The 16,116-nt window shown below is 39.7% G+C and overlaps 1 pseudogene; it reads left to right on the top strand.

The window, feature by feature from the left end:
* Positions 1–1,608: 1,608 nt before the first annotated feature.
* LOC146057792 (fidgetin pseudogene) lies at positions 1,609–9,086 on the top strand (annotated as a pseudogene).
* Positions 9,087–16,116: the final 7,030 nt, after the last annotated feature.

Here is a 16,116-nt window from a genome sequence, read left to right as displayed (position 1 = left end):
TCCCAGCATGCCCTGCTACAGTTTTACTATTTGGCCATGCTAAAACTGATGCAGGGCATGCTGGGACATGTAGTTCAACAGCTGGAGTGTCAAGTTTAGCCATCACTGCCCTAACTATAAACACAATAAACAGTGCTACTATGCTGAGACTTGTAGCGTGACGGTAGTTGCTAAATTTTAGTGGACTAAAGGACCTTTCACACCCAGGGGGAGGAGCAAGGCGGGGGTGCTTGCACTTTCACTATCCACGCCACCACTGGTTGCCTTTAGTAAATAGGTGGTGAGCGGAGCGAGCCCGCAAGGGTCCATTCGGGTCCCTTGTTCCAAGCTTGCTCCAAGGTCCCTTAGCCCACTTGAATTTAGACCTAACCGTAGTGTGACACAAAAAATTTTTTTTTTCATATATGAAAATACAGCTACCATTTTTTTTAAATTGGATAGGTGGATATCAGGAGCTCATCCATGTTAATCCAAAACTAGGCTTAAATGACACTCAACTGGATTCCCTATAAGAACACTGGTTATCAGAATGATTATTATAAACTCTGCAATTTTTTACCTCAAATGATGCTAAGAACCTCAGTTTTATTCCATGTTAAATTGCAGTTTATCATAAGGGTTCTGATTACCCAGTTTTTTTTGCAATTGCTCTTTTTTATGTGCTTATTAATCCTTTGAGTGCCATCGTTGCTGTGAGACATGTGCAAAATATCCACAAAAAATGCCAGCATCGCTCACAGCGACTGTTTTTTTGCGGGCACAATTTTTAAATAAACTTCAACTAATTGACTTCAGATAATTTGCCGGCAATAACTAAAGTTATATTTAGCGGATATGTTGCACATTTCTCACAGCAACAGTGGCACTCAAAAGGTTAATACTGAAAACAGGGGTTATTTAACTATAAAGAGGGGGGTGTGGATTGTTTTATCGACCACACTTAGGTCTACAGGCAGCAAGGCCGACAGGGTTCTAGGTCGACATGGATGAAGGTCGACAGGTGTCTAGGTCGACATGGGACAAGGTCGACATGGGTTTAGGTCGACAAATGCGTTAGGTCGATATGAGTTAGGTCGACAGGTCGCGAGGTCGACATGGGTTTTTTTCACTGTTTTTTGAGCCGAATGTCCACATGGACACAGTTGGAAGTCAACAGCAGCCCCTCGCATCGCTCGCTATGCTTTGGGCGTGGTGCCTCACTGCGCTTGGCACACTATTTTATTCTCACGCCACACCCTAGTGGATGGTAGGGCATGAAATACCGCCTGTCGGCACGTCGGCTCATAAAAACAGTGAGAAAATCCCTGTCGACCTCCCGTCCTGTCGATCTAACGCATTTATCGACCTAAACCCATGTCCACCTTGTCCCATGTCGACCTAGACACCTGTCGACCTTCATCCATGTCGACCTGGAACCCTGTCCATCTTGCTGCCTGTCAACCCAACGGTGTCGACCTAATGATTGTGGTCGATAATACGACTGTATCCCAAAGGGGGGGGGGGGGGGGGGGCGCTTTGCAGTTTTTCTTACTTTGCAGTTTTGCTAGTGAGTGGAAGACAGACAGCTTGCTTATGTGGTTTTTTTGTTTGTTTTGTATTTCAGCTCTCTTGAAGATGCACTGGACACCAGAGCATGCCCAGCCCCTTAACCAGTGGCCAGAGCAGCATCTCGATGTCTCTTCAACTACTTCATCTCCAGCACACAAATCTGACGTGTTTCAAAGTGGTCGGCACAGTTTAAACTATGCCTGGGCAAATGACGACATATCTGCACTGACTGCTTCCAATCTTTTAAAAAGATATGCAGAGAAATACTCCGGGGTGTTAGACTCAACATATGAGAGAGCTTCACTAAGTACCTACACAGATGGAGCTTTTGGGCCTGTCAATGGACAGAAGAGTGAAATTGAACCTTGGCAGATGTCACATGGGTCTGATAGCTCATATACAGTAAACTCCTTACATGATAGTTTGGCTGGTTCCAAATCAGGCAATGGACATATTGGGTTGGGTAGCCCAACTATAGCATCTGGCAACCTTCCTGATCCGCTTTATCCTGGTAGTACTTGTGGAGCACCCAATCCAGCAAGCGGTCTTGTGGCACATCAAGATTATACCTCAACTTATAGTGGCACATACCTTCCATCAGGATATTGTAGTCAACCCACGGCAGCACTTCCACCAAGTCACCCATCATCTCTTCACAGCTCAGGACTTCAGCCAGCACATGCTTCACCAGCATTGGTTCATGGATACAGCTCTTCAGGCACAATATACAACTATAGTTCAAGCTACCCAACCCAACCTGGATATGGGGGAATGCATCCAACACATCCTTCTGGTTATCTGCCTTCGGGTATTGCTGCACCCACGCCCCTTCCTCCACATACAGCATCATCAAGACCTACTGTGGTCCCTGCTTACACTTACCAAAGTTCGAACTTAGCACCAATTTCAGTCACTCCTTTGAGCACAGAGTCAAGTTCCCTGAAAAGGAAAGCATTTGACATGGCAGCAGCAGAGGAGAGTGAGAGCAGATATAGAAAATACAGCTATGAACAACCAAAAACTACCTCAGATTCATCGTTTCCGATGTCTGATAGTGTTCCAAATGAATGCAGAGGAAGTAGCTTCAGTCGCAATGGTGAAACCACTCAGGTCCCATTTAAACCTGGAAAAAGAACAACAGAAGAACAAGTAGCAAAGTATAGCAGTCAGTCGATGAAAGCAATGATTTCACCAACTTATAGTGAAGATGGTCCCCTGAGACCAGGTGAAGCGTTTGGTAAGTTCACACCACCTGTAATTAATAGTGAAAGGAGAAGTGAACAAGGTCATGCCTTTACACAGAGAATGCAGATTTCAGGGCTGAAACCTCAAGTATTCTGTAGCCCATCTGAAGATCAATTAAAAAACGTGGATCCCCTTGTTCTTGAACTTGTCAATAATGAAATTGTGGACTGTGGACCTCCAGTGCAGTGGACTGACATAGCTGGCCAGGTATCTGTTAAGGCTGTAATTGAAGAAGAATTAGTTTGGCCAATTTTAAGACCTGGTGCATATACTGGGGCAAACAGACCCCCCAAAAGTATTTTATTATTTGGACCCCCAGGTACAGGAAAAACACTGTTGAGCAGGTGCATTGCAACCCAGCTAGGTTCTACCTTACTAAAAGTTAGCAGTCCTGTACTTGTCTCCAAATGGAAGAACAAGAGTGAAAAGATTTTGCAGACTGTATTTTTCATGGCAAGCTGTCATCAACCTGCTGTGATTTTCATAAGTGAAATTGATCTGCTACTTTCTGCTCATATAAGTGAAGAAAATGCTCACCTGAATAATCTAAAGTCCCAACTTCTTTCTTTCTTGGATAACATAGCTACCTCATCTGATGACAACATCATATTTATTGGGACCTCACAGAGGCCGAATGACCTTAATGAAGCTGCTCACCATAGGTTTGCCAAGCGATTTTACATAGCTCCTCCTGATAATCTTGCAAGAAGGCAAATCCTACATCACACTTTGGCTCAACAAAACTACTGCCTTAGTGAAAGGGAAATGGCCCTACTGGTCCAACACACAGAGGGCTACTCTGGAAATGAGCTGATTCAACTTTGCCAGCAAGCTGGAGCTAATCATCTCCATGGTATTTCAGGTCAACTGCAACCAACATCCTACAAAGACTTTGAGGGGGTGTTCTGTAAATTGCGAGCTGGGACCTCTCAAAAGCAATTAGACTTATTTGTGGAATGGAATAAAATGTATGGCTCAAGACACTAATTGTGGAATGAAACTGATTGAACATTTTGACACTACACTGGCATTGTTGCATTAAGGGGTTTTTATTTTTCATTTTTGTTGTGAGTGCGTGTGTTGAGTCCTCAACATGAGTGGAGACTTTTACGGAGAAGAGATTTTTGCTTTAAACCTAAATGTGACAATTTGATGTCAAGCAACAGGCATCTTTTTTTTTACAGTACACGTGTGTATATATATACATATTTGTATAGATATATCCACTCCATTGAATGTTTCTCAGAAAAAAAGTTCAAAGTTTTTGTTTTTAGTTTTTTTTTCACATTTGGAAGCCTATAAGAAAAAAGTAGCTCTTCACTGTACTCAGGATATCTTCTATTTATTGCCAGTTGATGGCGGTGCAACTGTAGGTTGGTGAACAAGAACTGAGATGTTCTGTGAGGGCAACATTATCTCAAGGACTTGATTCCACCAGTTGACCTCAGCCTCTTTGCTCATGTGTAATTTTTTTTATTAACAGCCTAAAATAATAGCCCCTTCATGGCACTTTGGGGAGCCGTATTCACACTTGATATAGATTAGGTTACCGGGAACAGCGATGGGTTGCATCATACAAGGCTCAAGAACCAACAACTAAGAAGGGATGGAAAGAAAAGTACACTGCTAGTTACGTTGAGGAACCATTTGTGTTTTTTTTATTATACTTATTTTTATGTTTTTCATGTTTATTTCTAAATACTCAGGAAAAGTTACTTTCAAAAGAATGTTTATAAGACTCAAATGTTTTCAATAAGATCAATTGAATTAGAGACCGTACAAGTACTTGAAGTTGTTACCAAAATTGAATGTATTCCCAATTCTTTCACTCCAGTTATTATGTACAAAATGTCCCACAAAGGTTATTATCCAGTTGTTGTTGTTTTTTTATTTTAATTACTATTATATTATTACTGTAGTGTTGATGGAGTAATGTGATTTCAAAATGTGTCAATAGCACGGTAGGTTGGAACACATTGGCAGTACCACTTTTTGGATAATAATTACTGCATTTCAAAGTTTTTGTCACAAATTTCCTACAACTTTACTGTGTTACGAATGTTTACAGCCGTGATATACATATCTTTGCTTACTGGACACAGAGTAATACCTCTATGTTACCTACACGTACTCTAAGTTCATATGCCTTTCATTTAATGTATGTCCATCTACCCAACAGTATTATCTCTTAATCTTCAGAAAAGGTGCAGTTACATTGTTCAGGTGTACGGTTCTAAAAATGTACTGGTCATCTTCATACTTCGGAGACTGCAATATTCAATCTAATGGCTCACTAGGAATTAGTGGCATCCCTAAAACATGAGGCACAATGTAAACTCATTAGTTCCTAGTGAACATAGTCATGGTCTACCTTCTCATGAATATTGGTTTAGTGCACAAATTAGCAGCCTCCTTCTTGTGCACACAAATTAGCAGCCTCCATTTTGTGCAGGCAACAAGTACAATTAAAAATCTAGCTCATTCTTATTATGCACAAAAATAAAGGTGCAACTTTTTAATTTATTTATCACTTGTTGCATTTTCTTAGTTTATTAGAGACATGTTTGAAAGTAACATTTTGTTAAATGACCAAAGAACTCTTAGTGTATAAGTTAATGAAGAATGTAATATACCAAAGTGTTTAGTCCCTTAGGGATAGGTTACCATTCATTTTACACTGAAAAGCCAAATCACAGTAGTGGGCATCCATATTTAATATATGTGGTGTTCATTCTTGCCTCCAAACTGTTTACTGATCACTGGTGGTCTTGTTTGTCTTTTTGTGTATGCCTCATTTTCATGTGAAAATGTCTACTCTTTAAACCAAAGTTTGTTAGTGAATAATATTTTGAAATATTGTAATAGAAAGTTCTATTAGTTTTATAGTGCATATTTGTTTGCCTCCCAGCTTACTCTGTAATACAATCTGGAGACAACATTATTAAAATTATACTTTGTTTTAATTTTGATTTACACCAAAGATGCTCATAATTTCATTTAGTACAGTACAACTTTTGAATAGGTTTTAATGTAATGTATGTATATTATTAGCAGTAAAGAATGCCAAACTAATGACCTAATTGTTTATTGGCAGAATCTGAAAATTTGTGCAGTTCCATCTAATTGTAGTCACATGACGTCCCTGCTCATTATGACTGGATATTAACTTGTGGGGTTGTATTGACATTCTCAAGTAAAATGCATTATCAACATGAAAGTGTTGCTATGATAATGCAAAAATGAATATCGTACTAGAGAACAAAGAAAAACATAGCTTAAATATATTAACATAATACATGTTGAAGCCTATAATAATTGCATGTGTAGGACCAAAACCACCTTCAACTCCCATATTATAAGAACTATGGTAAAATACAGAACATACACTGTAACATGGATCAGTGTAGGAACACTGTGTAGGGCCAGTCTGGACCTAGAGTTAGACCCTTGATCCAAGTGGCCAAATGAGGTCCTTTAGTCTACGACACAGCTAAATACAAAGTTTGTAGGGTTTTTTCTTAAAGAAAGAAATTTATCACTTCACCCTATAAGAATATATTGCATTAGCTGATCAGTTTAGCAATAAAAAAGGATTATTGTTTACACTTTGCAGTTAACATGAATACATAGGTTCTTCAACAAGATAATAATCGTCTCTCCATATGGGACACACAGAGACATCTTCAAAACCTTCTGTGTCATTGGGGCTTAGATTGTATATTAGAGAATGTAACGAGATTCTCCTCTCACATGGTCATCTTGTATTTTAAATCTACTTCTACTTTCAAGCTGTACTTGCAGCCAGTAACACATTAGTAAAAGCTACAATCCTAATTCAGTGGTTAACCACAAATAAACCAAAACCGCTATAAATCCATTACAGACCTCTTTGTGTTAATTCATGTCTCCTTGAAAAAAAACATTTTAGGAATCGGGCTTATGACTGCTTTGTGCTAATGAACTGCGTCCCTCACCATCATCAGTGGTGATCTCATACTACTAAACATTCATGTTTTTTCACTATACTGTCGCAACTTGACTTGCTCTTCGTTCAAATGGAACCCATCCATTGGAGGTTGGTCTCTGTTTCTTGTATCCTAACTACCTCATCTAAAGGAATGTTCTTGAGGATTCTCCAACTGTTACTAATATCTCACTGATCTCCAGTAAAGACACTGGTCTTCCTCACATGTAAGGGACAGCTGTTGTAGTTAATCATTAACAAGCTGAAGACATTAGTGGTACATTTTGCAGAGCCTCTGTTTCAGAAGACAGATGAAATACTGTATACCAGTTAATTTATCCTGAATTGTAAAATCCTTTTACAAATGCATCTGCAGTTCAAAGAAATACATGGCAAAATGAGTGAACACATTCTTTAAAAAAAATGGTGGAAGGACAATTAATAAACCAGATCAAATATTGTGTTCATTGTATAATTTAAGGTCTGCATAATTATTTTTTTTATTTGTAATCTCACTAAGGATGATTTTCTTAAATCCTGATACTATATTCAGTTTTCAGTTATTTAGCCACTATATACTATATTCAACAAAGACGAGACAGTGGATAATTAACCATTTTTTTTTGGTTTTAGGATCTACAATAACAAAAATAAAAACAACATTAGTAAGATTATATTTCATTATAGCTATTTCCATTAATACATGATACATTGGGAGCCATGTTGTATAAGACTTTTGCTTAGTTTTAGTACACTATACTTACAGTGGGCTATTGAAATAAAACCCCATTGATTACTGTATGTTCTTATTGTCTGATACAGATTCCATGTCAGAGTATTGTAAACAATTTGTTCCAGGCAGGGGTTACCAAGCCAAAGAAATGCAATGAATGCAAGGTGACTGCAATGTCTATAACCTAGCATAGTAGAGCTTTAAAGTGGTTTCCAATATAGAATACGTAAATAATAAAGTTCACATTTACAAGTATGATGCACACAAAAAGAAAATACCAACAAAAGTATCCTTTTAAAGCTTTGTTAGTGGTATCCTGGCTTCCTGTACATTTTCAGACATTCTAGAGTAACCTTTCAGTCTTGGAAATACAACATGACTTTTGTTATAACTGAGATTCTTACACAACACACACAACATCCCTCTCTAGTAATTTCCTCAGTTCTCTACAAGCACCAACAAATGCATAATACACCGCCAGTAAATTCTACTTTGCTCTGTAATAGAGTATCCCAAGCCTTGGATTTGGCTCAGGAAATGAATGCATCAAAATAAAGAATTCTGCACTGGCAGAAAAAGGCTTATCTGGCACTGAAAAACAAGCTTTCTGTGTTACTCGGGGGGCTAGTGTGCGACGCACACCACTTACAAACAATACTCTCTTTGTGGATGTAATTATTTCCAACTGTTTAGGGCTAAAGCTGCTAAATCTGTTATATGGTCCCTTCTGCCCCCACCTTCTGACAATATTACCTTGTTTGTTCTCAGCTTGGTCAGCATCTCAAAAATTTGGGAATAGATTCCTTTTATGACGAATGATGTTCTACTGTTTTGAATAGTAATCCTGGCAGCTTTGGGTGCTATATAAGAACGCACTCTCTTTCCATCTATATTCCACGTACAAATATTGCTAGTAGGATTTACAGTTATGTTACGTGCTACAGTGCTGCTATCTGGTCAGGCTATTGCAGTGTCTTACTAGAAGTTACTGCTAAAAACTGAAAGGCAGATGTCATTATTGTAATGGTTTAGGGTTTTTCTTTTCTTTTTTTCATTTTTTCTGGTTTATGTCATCCTGATCCTGGCTAATTACATTGACAATAGTGTTCATTTTAATAGTGTAGCAACCTAACTGGTGGGATTTTGAACTCATGCTAAAGTTTCAGCAAAATCTGTCACAGAAGTTGTCAATAATCTTCTGGTGCTAAAACATTCTGCAATTGTCTAGAACAGTGGTTCTCAAACTGTGTGCCATGGCACACTGGGGTGCTTTGGAAAACATGCTGGGGTGCCTTGGGTTGGTGATCAAGGACCAATTCAAATTATTTATGATCAATTTAATAGGCGTAACCACTGTGTGGCTTCCGAAACTAAAATATGTGGACAAACAGAAGCAAGTCATGTTCCTCACAACTTACCGGTATCTTACTCTAAGGATAACACACAACACAATTTACTTAATGACATTTTTCTTCTGAATTTCTCAATAAGACCCTTTTGGCCTAGGGTTGCCAAGAAAAAAATTACTGATACTCTAGGATTCAAAAAAAATTGGAAACCACGGGTGAGATTTAATAGGATGAGATATTCAGAAAGTGAGAGATTTTGGAAGAAATCTCCAGGTTTTTTTAAAGCAGCAATCATCTACACTTCAAAATCAAACTGGTTTTGCCGTGTAAATGATTGCCGCTTTAAAAAAACTGGAGATTTATTCCCAAATCTCTCACTTTCTGAATATCTCATCCTATTAAATCTCACCCCACTAGTCTAGAACTAGCATAACTGAACCATGTATAGGTTAAGTCTCAGGAAATATTTAATTAGCCTCTAATGTGGTAAATATTGGCCATATAGCAGGGTCACCACGTCAAAAAGTTTCAAAATAATGGATGGACCTAATACCACTTGCTAGGTTTTGCAATTTACTAACAATTTAGTAACTTAGACCATATTCTATTGATGTTAATTTACCCAATGGTGCATAGTGAATTGTACAGATAGTATCTGCCACTGTAGTCTGGGGGTTGAAACAGCTGTTGAGTGTCTGAATATCAGGACTGTCCTGCTGTAATGAGGACAGTTAGGAGGTATCGGGTATATCTGCTTTTTAACTACAACTACCTAAAGCTAAATATATTACAAGTTGGCCAAACCTGGTTTCACAAAACTATGGCACTATCCAAAGACCACCCAGTAATTTTTATGACTTGCATATTTCTAAGACGTACAGTACATACTGATTAGATTAGAACTCTAGCATAGTACATTAAAATATGACTTTCCAACTTTGTACTGCACCATAGTCTAGTAACAGAAGATTCTCTCTCTCGTTAATTAGGCCGCTCTGTCCGAGAATATACAGCTGTCTACAGCAGAAGTGATGCGCTAGAACAGTGGTTATCAAACACTGTCCCCAGGACCCTGAACAGTTCACGTTTTCCAGGTCGCCTACAAGAAGCACAGGTGTGCTCTTAACTCACTGACACATTTTTAAAAGATCCACAGGTGGAGATAATTATTTGACTTGTGATTCTGCGAGCAGACCTGGAAAGCATGCACTGTTTGGGATCTTGAGGGTTGCATTTGAGATTCTATGCTCTAGAAGTAATACCTTTTAGTAAATACCAATTCTAATAAAATAATTAAATAGTAGAAAACAATTACAAGGAGTCTATGGAACAAAGTATTGTCCATTTCACTATGATCTTTCTAGTGCACCCTTATACTAGGTTGTGAGCAGCCATGTTTGTTTCCTGAGAGATTAGTTTACAAATGTATGGACTTTTTGTTTTTGTTTTCTTTTATCTATTTAAGCATTGACATACGTTCCAAAATGTCTTTTTGAACTTTAATGTAAATCATAAAAAAACAATTATGATCCCATTTGTGTTTTGATTTCTTTGAAAGATGCTGTGTCCGTACTTGGAAAATGATACTTGCCTTGTTCTCCAGGGTCATGGATGTAGCTACATATAAAAAAGCTAACATGCATGTTACAGAGACCTGAGGTAGACGTAGCCTATCAGGCTACAAGAGATCCTAAGTCTACTTTCCCATTTCATAATCAGATCGATGGATCAGTTCTGCACTCATTGTGCTTGCACGTCCCCTCTCTTTCCTCTGCTTCAATATTTTGCATCTCATTGCTCCTAAAGAAAGTGCAGGCCTCTCCAGCAACCAAAGTGTGTTTTCCAAAAAGTGGTACTGTGTTTAATGTAGAGGTTCTCATCAGACCGTGTCCTATCTTCTGTAACCATTTCTACCTCATTTTGCAAAGTATTGTACATGAAGTATTTATTTCATGTCTTTTTAATGTTGGGATGCTCTTGAGCTGTGATGGTCTACCTCAAAAATACTGTATTTTAAAAAGAAAAAGTATTACGCAGTATTAAAGAGATTATGTGAACTTTAAGTATGGCTGGCGATTTATTTATTTTTTATTTTATTTTTTTATATACACATATTAATCCAAAAACTGGTTTTAATGTTTTTCCTTTTGCTATATAATTGCGTAAAAATTCACAATAGGATGTGTGAATCGTACTCGTCACATATACAGGTAGAGTTATTTGGTTATTGCATTATTCTTATATATATGTAAGTTCAGCCAACAAAATGGCTGCCACCACTGTATATTGCTGAGTGGTACATTTAATATGAAGATGCGTTATACCCCAGATATTTTATAATCCATAGTAATCGATCAGATATTTGCTTTCATTTGTCTAATATGCACAATACTATTATCAATTTGATATGCACATTACTTACATTTATTCACAAGAGGTACATTTACTATTTTGCCCGAGTTGGTGATCGAGCAGACATGGGTGAATTTTCAAAGTCTAAAACAGGAATTTACTAGGATTCCTTAGAAGAGCTCAACATTTGCTCTTCCATAATATATAGTTAATATTTTTGTTACAACACACAGCCATGGGGCATAGGCTATTTTGGATGGCAGATGCGCATGTTCAGTATATGGGCAGGCTGTATCAAAGGAAAACTGCGGTAAAAAAAATTCTGTGATTTTACGTCATTTTCATAAGTATAAATAAGTAGCCGCTGAGTTTCCGATCCCAAGGGTAACGCCAGGTATTTCTGGCATTCCGCATCCCACCTCATGCAGCTGCCCTGCACTGCTTGCTCCAGGCCCCCTTCACCTCCTCTCCCGGCAACCTCCTGGAGTGCTCCTGAGATCCAGTGACCACCTACTCCCTAGCAACCGCGGCTTCACCATCCGGTTGCAGGGAGGAGAAGGAAATGCCCTGAAATCACTGCAACCTTCAGCAGCAGGAGGTGAGGGAGTCCAGCAGGCACCCTCTCAGCCAGCAGCGGCGGCTTCACAAAGGGAAGCTCTTTTCGGAAGAGCGGTCCTTTGTGATAATAATCGCATATGATAATACAAAGTCGACAGTCAAAAGGTTGACATGTCAATTTCTACACAGTTGACATGGACACTGAAACCTAGCACTGTGTCCCCTCGCATGGCTTGCTGCGCTCGCCATGCTTCGGGCACGGTGCCTCGCTACACTCGGCACACTATTTTATTCTCTGACAACGCCCTAGTAGTAGTAGTAGTACGTTTATTTATAAGGCGCCGCAAAGTGTCCGCAGCGCCGTACATAGCAAACAAAAAAATTACGAGGTAACGTACAGGGTTTGTTGAAAAATACAGTATAAATAGGGGTATAGCTGGTAGAACTAAAATCAGCATCAGTTCAAAAGTAGGTGTCAAAATTGTCAAGGAGACTGAAGATGAAGTAGAGGAAGGGAAGAACAGGACAGGAGCACAGGTGAGGTAAAGAGGTAGGGTGAGTACGTGAGGAAGGAGGGCCCTGCTCATAAGAGTTAACATACTAAAAATAGGTGGGTGGACGAACGAAAAACAATAGGATTAGTAGGAACGGAGGCAGGATAGGAGGATCAAAAGAGGTTAGGAGGAGGGATAGGCTAGTCGAAAAAAGTGGGTTTTGAGGGAGCGCTTGAAGGAGGTAGATGATAGGGCATGAAATTCCTCATGTCGACCTTTTGACTGTCGACCTTCCCCGTGTCGATCTAATGACACTGTCAACATAACAAATGTAGACCTATAGTCATGTCGACCTTAATGCATGTTGACCTAAATGCATGTCGACCTAATGGTGTCGACCTAATGCTTTAGACCTAGTGACCATATCCCCATATTATTAACCCTTGCCTACTGTTCTGGAGCAGCCGGGGAGCTCCCAGAAATAATTGGCACTCCCGTCGCCCGGAAGATTGGGCAAGTCTCCCAGAATGTACAACCTGCTTCCAAATAAAACACATGAATTCCTCATATCCAGATAAATGTAGTACTCTGTCTTGCCGTATGCTAAGTTAATACTGTGTACCTAAGTTCTCTGTTTTCACAATTTAAATAAAATTAGAAAATTGATAGTAAGAGCTGGCAATTTACACGGATTAATAAAGTCATTTTTTTCACGTGTGGACATACAGAACATTTTCTGGTGATTGGTAGTGGAGAGCAGCTGATTGCCCAAATACTAGGCCTGATTTAGACATGATTGCAAGGCCGCAAATTTGCAAGGCCAGAAATCAGTTTAACCTCTCTCTCACTCCAGTGAAATCCCACCTTGCAAATGGCTGTGTACAGCTGTATATTAATTTACACCAGAGCGAATATGTGCAAAATCCATCGTAACAGGTTCAACATCTACAATGGACACAAGTCATCGCAGACACTGCATAGCCCAAGACTTAAGGTGCCCATACACTATGCGATTTTGGGCCGATTTCACTTGATTTTGGCACTTTGGTCCGATAAATCAGGTGAAATCGGCCCCAAATCACATGTGTGTGACATTCGATCTGATGCGCAGTCCCGTGCTCATCGGATTGGATCAGGAGGTTGGACGTGCAGCAAGTAAGATGATGTCAGACCTGTTTGCTCATGCTGTAGATTTCCCTGCAAGTCGCCTTGTATATAGATGGCGGGTGCTGAGCGCCAGCGGACGGTGATCAGCACTATGGGCAGCGGCGGCTATTAGAGTCTTAAAATAACTTGTCAAATGACTGGCCGGCTTGTAATTGGCTGAGAGCTCTCTCAGCCAATCAGCGGCCGCCCGGAACGGAGGCAGCTGATTGGCTGAGAGTCCTCTCTATCAGCCAATCAGAGGTCTGCCAGTCATTTGACATTTTATTTTAAAATTCTAATACCACCTGCTAGTGCTCAGCACCTTCCTCCTGCCCCAATGCTACTTATCACCCACTGCAGCTCCCCGGTTTAAAATGTGATAAATCGCATGCGATTTGTCACATAAAAAAATGGCACATACAAAGATTTGTATGTGAGCCTCCTGGGGAGCTGCCAGACGGCTCACAGGAGAATTGGGTCCGACGTCCTTAGGACAAGTCGGCTTACTGTATGGGGGCCTTTACTTAGCGGCTGCAATGAATACAGGCATATTCCAGACTGCTACTGATGCCACACACCCTCCCATATCTCCCAATGGTTTTTTTTCGACACGCCCAACGTATTTCTTGCCACTCCCTGTCAATCACCTTGCAAAGGGCCACTCCCTGTCAATCACCTTGCAAAGGGCCACTCCCTGTCAATCACCTTGCAAAGGGCCACTCCCTGTCAATCACCTTGCGAAAGGCCACTCCCTGTCAATCACCTTGGGATGGGCCAGCGAACTGAAATAGTTGCAGGAGTTCATCGTAGCAAGGCCTTGTGCATGTGTACAGTGAACCGTAGCCATGTGCAGTGTATCAATAATTCCCACCTGTGCAATCAGGTCTGAATCAGGCCCAAAGTGTGTAGGCACTAAAGATGGGTGGTGTGCTCCAGGAGATACTCATAATGAGGGAAATGCACAATACTGTATACAGTACACAACTGTCCGCAAGAACTGTTCACAAGGTATAATATAGGTAGCACAGTGTGTTCGCATCCCATGTACAGCATCTTTCTGTATACACAGTCTCTTGCTATTCATACAAATTCTACTAGAAGCTTTATACAGAGGTTTTGTTGTTTCACAGCATGATTATTTTGCTGATATTGTGTTCCGCTCGTTCTTCTGACAGGACTGAAGGGCTAAAACAAAACATGATATTTCTTTTTTCTTAGTATATAACAAACAGCACAACAGGACCCTGCTGGAATCTTATCCATCGTACTTGTATTAATACGGAGCCTCAGGGAGAACTCTTATCTGACAATGGAGGTGTCTTATGAACAGGCCAGATGCAGAAACCAAAAAGCAGAATGTTTTTGGCTCTCAGCTGTGAGCAAAGCACTGTGACTAGAAGATAACAGCCAGCCCCAGGGCTTGTGAAAGCACATAAATATAATGACTAGGATTTCAAACTGTGGTACGTGTACCCCAAGGGTTACCTCAGACAGATTCAATGGATACATCAGTCTGTTATTAGAACTCAAGTGTTACATTTATAAGTAAATAATAAGCCATACACAACTAATCAGAAAAGGACGATTGAAATCTCTTATCTGCATATGGCCAAGTGGCTTTTTAATGTTTATTTACTCAAATTAGAGAATATATTCTTAAGAAATACACAAATAGAGGTATTTATTTCATATTAAACACATCTAACATTACTTACAGTACAGTAGGTTTACATGCCACATAGATTATGTGTTAAAAATAGATATATATTGCTCCCTATTATATATATCATATGAATGAATTCATATTTATTTCCACAATTAATATTCTATAAGGATCACAAATACATATTCAGTTTAATAAATTGGTTGCTGATTTATTTATGTTTTCAGATAAAAGCTGGACAACCTTAGTGTGCACCTGTTAATTATGCACAGGTCAGGCAGCCATTTTGTTGGCTTCCTTGAAACTAGTGGCATCAAACTACAGCAGTTATATGAGAGCACAGGCTGCAGCGCCACCTACATGGGAGTCAGTGACAGCACTGATCTCAAAATGGCTGCCACTAGCTTTTTTTTCATGCATCTCTCATGAGGTAAAGCAGGTAGCAACATTATGGGACCTTACCATGTGAGTCAATGTGTTACCTAATCATTGAAATGACCCAATATGTATTCATAAAGCAGAAAAAAGAGTGGAAAATTGAGCCAGTGGAGAAGTTGTCCGTGACAACAATCGTTTTTTAAGTAACCTTTATCAAGATAATTTTCTAAAATTATACATAGCAGCTGATTGGTTGCCATGGGCAACCTTTCCACTGGCACAGTTGTCCACTCTTTTCACGGCTTCATAAATCCATTATATGTTGGTGTGTTGTCTCAGCTTTCGGGGGCCCCAGTAGATAGAGATGTTAAATGTTGTTGATGAGCAGGCACTTCTCACTAGGACAAGTAGAGCAAGGCCTGGGCAGTTGGAAACTCAATTGTAAAGACCTAAATCACCTGGCAATGTTTTACAAAAAGTGCCCTGCTGAAATAATGGCACCAGAGAGGGAGCTGAGGATGACAAGGAGCAGTAGGAGCCAATTAGACCAGGGAAAATCAGGAACATAAAGCACTTATAGAAAATATGTCCATGCCATGCCACCCAACATTATATTTTTTTGTCTGGAAAAGTGTGTGAACCTCTAGGATTATCAATTCAACTAATGAGATGAATAGTGTAATGAG

The sequence above is a fragment of the Crinia signifera genome, chromosome 2 (assembly GCF_055691185.1).
Source record: "Crinia signifera chromosome 2, ASM5569118v1, whole genome shotgun sequence".
NCBI lineage: Eukaryota > Metazoa > Chordata > Amphibia > Anura > Myobatrachidae > Crinia > Crinia signifera.
The sequence above is the reverse complement of the archived record's forward strand: the minus strand, read 5'-3'. Positions and strand labels throughout refer to the sequence as shown.